The sequence below is a fragment of the Anopheles stephensi genome, chromosome 2 (genome assembly GCF_013141755.1).
Source record: "Anopheles stephensi strain Indian chromosome 2, UCI_ANSTEP_V1.0, whole genome shotgun sequence".
Taxonomy (NCBI): Eukaryota; Metazoa; Arthropoda; class Insecta; order Diptera; family Culicidae; genus Anopheles; species Anopheles stephensi.
In genome coordinates, this window is record NC_050202.1 from 22,556,300 (window position 1) to 22,567,170 (window position 10,871).

Sequence of the window (10,871 nt, forward strand, 5' to 3'; positions counted from 1 at the left end):
TGTACGATTTAAATTTTCGCAAGGAAGATTAGCTGGCGTGGAAGATTGATGTCATCATCGTTGAGCTATCAAAACACGCGTGCTACCGACCCGGGCTCGTTGGTGAAGGTGTTTGGAAATGAAAATAAGAAGAATGAAACCGAAAGAAAAACATCTTCATGACGCACATTTCGAAATGAATCGAAACCGCTCACTCGACGACACACTGCGCTCTTGCGGAATTCCACATAAATTATGGCAAAATAGAGAAAATTGGACGGTTTCACCTAAGAAGCAATCCCTTTTCTCTCTCTCCCAAGCAAGCATCCCGGGCAGGTAGTTTTCACTTCATTAATGCTCGGTTGTATATTAAAGCGGACTTTGCCTGGTTGGAAAATGCAAAGATCCACGCAAAGCCCGATCGAGGCGATGGCATTAACAATTGACACCGTAAATTCCACCGTGCTGCCAGCCCTGACACAAACCTGCTCAAACATTCATCCCCTATAGCTTGGGACGTTGGGTTGGGTGGGGGGATGTTTTTCCGGTAGATTTTCCCCTTGTGGGAGCATACGGAGACACACTTGCCTCTTTGCGCGAAAGTACGCTTCCCACTTCGCGACGGGTAGGACATTCTTGAGGAGCTGGCGGGCAAAGCGTGTGGTTTACCGGTCTCGTTATTACTTCTGTGACTTCTCCTGTCCAAAGGCGCTACAAGACCCTTCGCGCTCGTGTGTGCATATGTGGTGGTGGGAAACACGTCGCGGGAATGAAAATGGCACTCCGGTTGCTAATAAAGTTAAATTATTAATCTCATTCTTGCGATAATTTTACTGTTTTTCGCGTGCGCCACTACTTCGCGCTTGTGGAGTTGCGGTTTGCCCCTCAGCTCCACCTCTGGGGTGACAATGAACCTTGTCCCAGACCGTTATCCTCACGCCGCGAGCTGCTAATCTCAACCGCAAAGGCCGATATAATGCCTTGGGCTGAGAATAAAACCCCCGAACGGGCGACGAACGATCCGGTGAAGCTTATTTAAATTGAACTTTTGCTAACTGTGCGGCTGGCGTTTGTTTTTCGCGTGCCTCTCACGGGATGGTTTTTCTGCCTGTATGGGAAAACTAAGGACGTCGCGTTTTGTGCAAATTTTCATCCCGTGCCGGCAGGTTTTACGAGCCAGAACGCGCATCGTCTTAAAATCGTCGTCGGAGTGTAAACATTTTGTCATTACCCCCCGCCGAATGCATCACATTCCAGAACACATTACATTCCGGGGCCGAAATGGTTCATCATCCTTGGAGAGGCTCATTTTAATGAAGCTTGCAGACTTGCTTGTTGTGGATGTGGATCGTAAAACAATTTGAGCGGGGCCCATTGTTCTGTTGCTGTTGTTTGATGGCGATCGTTCGATTTTATGGTGGCACGCTTACACTAATGCCTTTAGCTGTAATTAGAGCAGGTTCAGTTGGGATATTAAATAAGCAAAGCGAGAAGGGAGTGATGTTAAATTAATCTAGTGTGTGGAAATTTTATGATAAAAGAGTAAATGAATCTTGAATTGAAAGTGGTGGAATAAATACTCAGGCAAAACATTTGAAGATAATCGAAAATGTAACTACATTTGCTGTCACAACCATGAGGAATTTCATTAAACTTAACTTCAGATGAATGAGTATTAATCTGAGTTGGCCGATGGTATTCTAGTGAAATACTGAGACTGAGCCCAGAAACTGCGGTTCGGAATATAGGATCAAAACAGTCCCATAGCAATCCACCCTGGAATATCCTGATCGTATTTATTGAGGTCATCGCTGAGTTTCTGAAATCAAAGCTTCTTACAAACAACAAAAACGTAGTTAATATAGTAGTTAGAGTCTCGATTATAATTTTTGATTAACTGTTGGCTGATCAATAAAAAGTTTAACGGCTGGATCTGATGAAGCTCCTAGCTTAGTCTCCATAGAAGGTAGGCTGGATGTCCATGATTGCTTACTGAAATGAGCAACCGAATCATGGACATTCAGCCATGATTGCTTACTGAAATGAGCAATGAGCAGTCGGCGTACCAATAACTTGAAGGAAAACCTCTGGTACTCGAATTACTCTGAGCTTAACTCTTCTTAACTCGAATGATCCTTCGATGCTGTTGAGAGACTGTATACCATGAATTCAATAGCGAGTGTTAGATGGTGGTGGTCTAGCTTGAAGGCTTAGAATAACATATTCAAGATAACTACTTCTTAAGGCGTCTACCTATTTTTATTTATTAAATGAGAGAGGCTTTGGCGGGCCGTAATTTCAACGGCATAGAAGCTGCAAAGTGAACGATTGGACCTGTCGCGAAGATAGGAGTGTTTCATGGCGAGTGTGACTAATGCAGAGGGGTTCCAAGGTACAGTGTTGTGTTTGACAGAGCGGAGTTTCGAGGAGAAAAGATAAGTGTGTAGTAAGGAAGTTCGATGACGCAGTTGTTGAGGCGTCTTCCGAAGCAACAGTTTACAATGAGTTACAGTATGGTAAAGTGGGCTTATACAATCATCGCTTTCGCTGCGAGTCTGATTATAGATAGGCCTACTGTTTGAATGTTCCATTTAATAGTGTCTCTAGTTATTGCAAAATGGATACGAGGTGTCTAGCATTGGGACATGAATATATAAAGAAAATGCTTTCGTGCAGTGATAGTACTCTAAAAGGAATGTATTTCTTCGTTATCCACCATCGATAAGCTCCACAACTTAGTTTCACAGCAATGTGAGTTGGTTCTAGGTCCTAGGATACGTGTGTACTTGACTGAGTTTCAGCCAACTACGTCTATCCTCTTCCTTGATGTGTCTGGTCTCGTAGCAGTCCAAACAAGAATGTTGGACCATATCTCTGCAGCTTTTTCTCCAGAGAAGACGATAATTTTAACTCAATGAATAACAATAAGCTGGAGATCTACAATGAACTATACGTGGAATACCAATGGGCACAGATATCATTAGAGTTCTTCAAAAGTCTGATCTCTCTCCGTAACAAAGAGTTGAACGAACACCTAGATCGGTTGATGGTAAAAAAGTCCCCATGGGTTTGATAGACTTTTTGGTGGAGCCTAGTACCCAGGAAATGACAGCCGATGGAGATGATCGTGTCTTTTTACGATGATGGTCTATGTCGGTTTGATCCTTGCGATTAATAATCGGACATAAGAACTTGTGTCGCAGTTCAGGCACAACTCTACTGAAAGATGCCTTTGAGTTTGAGGATCCAAGCGATATGGTGGAGTTTAGTCCGATTCTCATCTGTGATCTCCGATCTGTGGCCTCAGTAATGATGTCAACAGCAGAGTTTATCAATCCTGCTATGATGTAGGAAAAGTACGGTCCCCTAGAGACTTTTACCCAGGAACGATTGTACTTCTTGACCGCCTGTAAAATTAAATATTGTGGAGGTAGCTCTAGGATTAAACTTGTTGGGAACATTCTTCTATTCATCACTATACTTATCTCATTGCTTAACAACCTATCTTGCTTTGTTTGAAACAGTGCGTGATGATTAGCTCAAAAATTCTCCTCCAACTTTCGAAAGCCGATCCATTTGTCTAACTGCAAACATAAACACACACCGAGAAAAAAAATCGATCACGGGTGTGGTTCCGCATGTCGGAAGCACATTGTTTCGGCCACGCAAATCTCGAAACTCAACTGCGCAATTTTTCGACTATCAAAAACAACTCAACAAAAAAACGGCATTGCTCCGCCAGTGGCGGTGGCGCACACGAGATGATAGCCGGCTTATCGGTTGCTTCCTGGTTTATTTTAATATTTTGTAGAGTTGTGTGTTTGGTGTATGTGGGCATCGTTTTTTTGTTGTCGCTCCCTGTTTGCTCTCAATCTGTTTGCCATTAAAGCCTTTACCGCCCTACCGCGACCGGCTCGGCGACCGATAGACAACAAAACACCCCTGTATGCATTTTTTTTTGCTGGGTGTGCTGCAATTATGAATGGAAAATAAATATGGAGCCACCACCAGTGGAAGAAAGAAAAATGAATAAAAGACATAGAAACTCTTTCCCTAATCGATAAACAAACTTGTTCACTCCATCATCACCGCGTCCCGGGACGGCCCCCGCCCGGAAGCATGGGGGTTGATACTATGTGCTCAAGCGGTTGTTGTTGTTGCTGGACGGGCCCACCGAGCTCAGGCAATCACAAAATTCGCAAATTGTTATGATATTTGCCAAGCCCAAACCACCGCCCATGTTCGCCTTCCGAGGGCTTCGAGACGAACCAAACTTGATGAAACCGGTTGGTCAGTGTGCAACAAGTGGGGGCATTGGGGAGTGAAAATGGAGGGGGGTGGTGAGAAAGGAACAGAGGGGTTGATGTTGTTGTTTGTCCGATGCTGAATGGAATCGAAGTTTCGTACCCCGTTCTCGTTTGCGGCATTCTCGTTTTTTGTTGTTCTGTTTTTCTTCTTCTTCTCGCGGCCACTCACACAGAGGCACAGAATCCGCGATTAGATAAAGTCCGGCACGCTTAGACACGTTCAGCGATAGAGAGCGCGAAGAATCGTACGATGGTTGCACATGGTAGAACTGCGCACCATTTTGACCCAGTTTCGGCCCTGTTCGCTCGTACCAGAACGTGAAGCAAGAAGCGGAAAAAGGGAAGAAAGGGTGGCGGAGAGGGATCATACGAGGGTGAGGATCCCCCATCGGACGGGTGGGGAGGGTGGTTTATTCGCGATCGGAAAGGCGGATGGTGTGTGTGTGTGTGTGTGAGCTGCGTATTTAAATTGAGTCCAATCTCGTCGTTCCTCTCGCTACAGCATGTGTTCTGTTCTATCGCCTGTTTGCTCATGACCAACTCAACGTCGGAATAAGTTGGTGTGAGTTTGTGTTGTGTGTGTGTGTTTTTTTAAATGCCGCTCGCTATGGTTTTATTATGAAGCGAGTGAGTGATTAGAATGAAATGGGGCTCGTTAATGAAAGCGATTCGGATGGTGTGCCCTGCTGATAAGCGTTACTCAACTGGCTTTGTTTTGTTTGGAAATATTTTTTATAAATTTGTTTAATAGTAGGGTGTTATGGAGCGTAATGAGCGATTTATAGGTCAATTTAAGCCTCTTTTATTTATTTTTTTAGGATCAAAACGAATAATAAGAACTATTAAAGTTAATGTTAAGATACACTAAGGGCCAATATTCAAATTGCATGGCAGAACCGGGATTCAAATGCCATCCAGACCTCCTCCCCGTAAGCATTGCTTTGCTACGGGTAAAATCAAGTCAATAAATAGCAGGCCGAGACCTCTCGAGATGGTAGCGTCAAATTAGGAAGGAAGTACCAATATTCACATCTTAATAGCTTTCTGAAGTGATCAACTCTTTTTTGGCTCTACAATATAGGTAAAACTTGTCATTACTTGACGTCTTTTTCTGTGCTTGATTGTACCCATAGCTATGTAGTCGGCTTTCCGTATAGAGCGGAGACGGTGCGAGCTGGATTTGAAACCAGTTTGTGCTGTTTGAAGACTCGCGCCTCAGTTAGTCGTGTAAAGTGGACCTACCGATCTACGTTTCAGCTACGAGACTTGGCAAGATAAAATAACTTAACGGGTTTTTAGAATTCTAAACAGAAAACGGTTTACATTATTAAAAATATTGGTACAGGAATTTATGAGGAAAATGACTGACAATTCCAACATAAATCTCTCTTATTTCATATTCAGAGTGATAAGCGAAAATGGTTTAACAGATGTTGGTGAATATTCCATCATCAACGTCATCAAATATTTAGCCTAGCAAAGGCATCGATAATGCGATCGATTTTGATTATCGCTTTTCTTTATTTTATTGTAGACAACAGTAGCTGTTTGCAATACGATGAAGCCGTAAGGAATCTTTACAATCGAATAATGGAATGTTACCTATAGCAATAATGAATAATAAGCCCTCGTGATTCAGAAAAAATCAGAGGGATTTCGCCAGAAAGACAATTCAGAGACACCAAAGATGGAAATTGAGAACACATTTTTTTCTCTACATTAAACTTTTGAAGAAAATATTGAAAAAGTATGAAAAATGATGGAAAGGTACATTAACCCTTTGCTTTGTAAGGAATCCAATGCAGATAATAAATTTCCTTTCTAGTAGAAGTGCTTGAACTTAATCAAAACAACGGCCTAAAAATGGTTCTCCGGTTCTAATTCATCTTTGACAAACGAAAACATGTCAATCTCACCCCGTAACGTCACAGCACCCCACCCAAAATAAAAGAACTCTGTGCAGAGTAAAACCATCCCCAACAGCCTTCTTACCTCTTCCCCCCTGCCCATTCCTCCACTCATCCAGTTGAAAAAGTTCTTTGCTAAAACCGTTGAACGAATTAACCCTTCCACCACTCCCACCGGATCAACCGGTGTTGAAGACGAGTTGTTAAAAATAGGACCCGGTAAAATGAATTGATAAAAAGTGTCTATTTATTAAACTGTTTACTACGACGATGCCCACGACCCCACGTCAACCCACCCCCCGACAACCAAACCCCCCCCAATCACCCCAATGAAAGAAAGCGAAATGGCAATTTCAAAAACCACGCTTTAAATTCTGTATCTGTGTGTATGTGTGTTTATGTGTGTGATTGTGTAAGGGGGGCAACTTCTTCTTCCTCTTCTTCTTCTTCTTCTTTGTGGGGTGGTGGGATGCTTGCCTTGTTTACACCCTGCTTACCAAACTGGGTGCTGTGGGAAGGGGTCGGGAGAATGCCGAAAGCCCGGTGTACAATGAGTGATGATGGAGTTGATTCTATCGCGCGTCTGGTGGATCGCCGTACTTTTCGCGCTGCGCTGGTGTGGGTTAAGTTAAGCCGGTTAAGGAGGGTAAGTTGTTGTTTTCGTTGCATTTACGCTGTAACGCTGTTTGTTGTTGTTTTCGATTTCTTTACTTATTTTTGCCATGTGTTTGGTGTTGTTGTATTTTCTTCAATAAGTCTGTGAACGACCACACATTCAGTGAGAGGTTGGGTGTGTTGGTGTAGGTACAAGATCCACGGATGGTGGTCGATGTGGGGCTTGTCACGTACGTGCACAGGGAAGTCGACGAGCTTGTTGACTGAGTGCGTCTGTACTCGGAGAGAATCTAGACGTTGGGGCATGTTTTTCAAGGAGAGTGAGATAGAGAGAATAAGGGAGCGAAAGAGATAGAGCACTGGGCCGATGAAACACGAATGAGGGATTGGTGTTGGTGATTATCAAAACAACACACTTTGGCAAACTGTCAGATAGGGCTTGGCGTCAAGGTCGTTAGCTTTGTTTTCTGTGTTTTACACGGCAAGGAGGGTTGGGTTGTTGTTTTCAACTTTTTGGGGTGGATCAAGCTGACGATATAATAACAGGGAAGGTGCCAGAAAAAAATACCCATATACAAACATAACCACAGACATATGTCCATTTGGAATTGCTCTCGGAGTAGGATTCTCAAACGTCTTAAGCAGTCTTATCAGACGGCTTTCCAATAGCGTAGACTAACAGAAGCCAATGTAGAGAGATGTTACTCAGGTGTAGTGAGATGGTATTTGATGGTCGTTTAAATGTATTACTCTTCGGAAAAGTATATGAAATTTTATCACGTTCGCTAGCAGGATGAAGAGCAGGACATAGATCCTCAGAACTCTAAGAATCCAGAGGTCTAGGATCTTTTATCTTGAAATGCCGAGTTTTGGAGGCTAAATTCAAATACGGCATTCACTAAATGTCTGTTATTACAAAAAAAACTTGTTCAGGGAATGAAAAAAGAATATTTGTCCTGATAGGTACAGCTTCAATAGCTAGAACTTTAAAGGAATTTAAATTGTTGTTTGAGCACGACAGAATTGCTGGTAATGCACGTGAGGACGATACCCTTAGAATACAGGATTAGGGTACTTTAGGGTACTTGATCCTTCTTCAAAGTGTGATTCTACCTTTATCCACTTGTTGGTCAGTTGTTCTGAGGACGAATTCTACTATTAGAATCCCTACAACGTAAATCTTCGGTAATTAGGTTTAGTCACGGCACAGAGTCTTCACACGGTAGGACCAAGTGTCGAATCCCATTCGGACAGGATTGATTATTCCTAAATAAGTAGAACAATAGATGGCTAGATTCTTTAGGTTATGTTAGAATATTAGAATTTTAAAATATCAGGTATCCAGGACGTGAGTATATCAGCATGTTAGCATCTCGAGATCTAAAGACATAGGAGTGCAAAGGTTTACGAAGCTACGCTGGCTAGGTTCAACAAACAAATTTGACTAGTGCAGTTCTGTACTGAAAATTGGCAAAGCTTGAAGTTATCAAAGCTCCAAGCTAAAAATCAACCCCGAAGGAATAAAAAACCCCACACACAAAATCGCCTCCAGGCACCAGAAAACCAAACCGGGAAGCAACCAATTTGACAGTCTTTCACCTCCCCCCCCCCCCCCTTCCACGAGCCCAAGATCCGGTCTTGGGCTATTCTGATAAAATGTATCGCCAGTGCCGCCCAACCCCATCAGCTGGGGTTGGTGAGAGAAGGAAAAAGGATTTAAGTTCGCAAAAGATAACGAAACGACTGGGAACGAGTCAGGCGATGTGTGTGCCTGTGCGTCTGTGTAGGTGGCCTTGTTTGTACAGGAAATTGAATGGCAAATATTGTGACAGTGAAGTGGAAGCTTAGATAAAAGATGGCGCCAGCTATGCGAAGCGAAACTGTGAGGAGCGACCGGGCGATAGGTAGAAAAGTCATTTTTTTGTGTTGCTGTTCTTGATGCTGGTGGTGGTGTTGGTTCTGACGAGATGGTTACACAAACTATGAAAATATTCATCTTAATGGGTGATGGAGAAGAAAACAGGCGCTTAAAGCACATATGGCTTGAAGAAAGTGACCATCACACTGTTCCGGATACGCACACTTAGCAGCTTTATTTAGTGAACGCATCTTCCTTATCGCCAACGTGATCAATCGTGAAGGGGAAATGTTGTGTGAAAATGTCCTTTTTCCTTTCACAACTACGAGTAAAAAGGGGTTACCATTGCAACAATCGTCAAGCTCGGAACCCGCTCAGTTCGGACAATTTATTTTCATTGTACCATTTCACCTATTTCAAAACAAGCGAGACATTTCCGGCCCACCCCATACAGCATTTTCCGTACCTTTCACCATCAAAACCCAGGATCGGTGGACTGCTAAATGGTGTGGCTTTCAAATTTTATGACAAACTTTTCCCATGTTGATCGTTATCGTCGCAGCGAGTGATGGTTCCGGTACGGTGGGAAAATCGATTTTTCCTTAGCCGAATGTTAAGGTGGGTGGAGGATGGTTGATAATGTTTTACAACCCGTACCCGTAGATTAAAGATCTTTCGCTTCGGCTGTGTATATGCCGGCACATCACACACCAACACAACACGATGGGACGTTGCGGTGTTTTTCCAACGTCTGTTTGCTTAGTGACGATATGATTAAAGCATCGCTTTTGTCGATTGTTTCGCCAGGGAAGTGGAGTATCTTAAAGTAAAACCGGATTTTCTTTGTTTGGAGCTGTTGTTTGTATGGGGCAAACGCGGCTAATCGTTTTTCCACATGGAGGCGCCTGGTGCTTTGTACCGATGCGAAGGGAAGATCACGTAGTGAGATGCTTTAAGGTGAAGATTTTTTAGCAAAATTTCTATTTCAAGATATTTCCACACTCGTGCGCTTTTGTGACCTTAAATCCATCCATCTGCATCCACCCGAGAATGCAATGGCGTGAGCGTTAAAAGCTCGAATATGTCACCGTAAACGGTCGCCACCAACGGGTTCGCGCCGTGAAAAGCGCCGATTTAGGAGGTGACGAAAAATGTAATCTCATCTCATTTCCCCACCGCAAACGATGTATCACGTTGGTGCTGGTGCTGGTGCGGCAAGATGCGCCTTAATCGCCCTGATGCTGCGAAAAAGGCAGCGACGATACACACGACGCTGTGTTGCGAAATGAGTTTTGACTCGGTTTTGCGTATCGTCCGGAGGGTTTTTTTTCCTTTTTCACTTTCGTATTCCGGTTGTAGTGATGTTTTCTTCTTACATCATCTTATGCCGTACTTGCTAGCTTTCGACGAGGATTAGTTTCCTTCTTTGCCAACCCGATTTCTTGTCCATGGTAGATGGTTGGAAATAACTCATCCAAAAGGAAGGAACGACGGGAACCATAAATTGATGACAGATTCATGATGCTGCTTAGCAGTTTGCATGTAAGTGATGTAAGCGGGGAAACCGTTAAAAGTGTGATCGTACGATAATTGAGCATCTCGTTTGGCTGCCCGCGGGATTGTGCAGGTCTGGGTAATGGGCGGTGAATGACAGCGCTGGTGCCAGGATAAAATGGGAAGCGATCCAGTGGAAATTAAGCGTTTTGTAAAGATTTTTGAGGAATTTTCTTTTATGTAGCATACTTTCAAAGATGAGCTCTTTATCTTTTGCTAGAGAGGGAATTTTTAGTACTAAAGCCTGGGATGATTGCGAAGAAGCTATATGGTTGTCAACATTGTTATATTTTTCTTAAAACCCGATAACATAACTTAGTAGCAAAAAAATTATCATCTCGCATGGCAGCGGTGGGATTCGAACCCACGCCACCGAAGTGACTGGTGCCTTAAACCAGCGCCTTAGACCGCTCGGCCACGCTACCTTGGTGCGTAGAGGCCCGTCCGGATTCTGCCCGGTTCGATGCTAGCTCTCGCATTATCGTCTTACGCATCACCGCCCACCGTCATCCCGCCGGGCTGAACCACCCCGACCACCCCTATCCGCACGCTGGGAGTAAATCATGCAACGCTGAAGATATCTATAAGTAGGCAAACGTTCTTCGCTTCTTCGCTTGCTGCCAGTTGTTTGCATATTGGCCCGGTGTTACG

The 10,871-nt window shown here is 43.6% G+C and overlaps 1 non-coding gene across 1 annotated transcript; it reads right to left on the reverse strand.

The window, feature by feature from the left end:
* Positions 1-10,563: 10,563 nt before the first annotated feature.
* Positions 10,564-10,645, reverse strand: Trnal-aag. The gene has a single exon. It is a non-coding gene; the product is annotated as a tRNA-Leu (tRNA).
* Between the last annotated feature and the right edge of the window lie 226 nt (positions 10,646-10,871).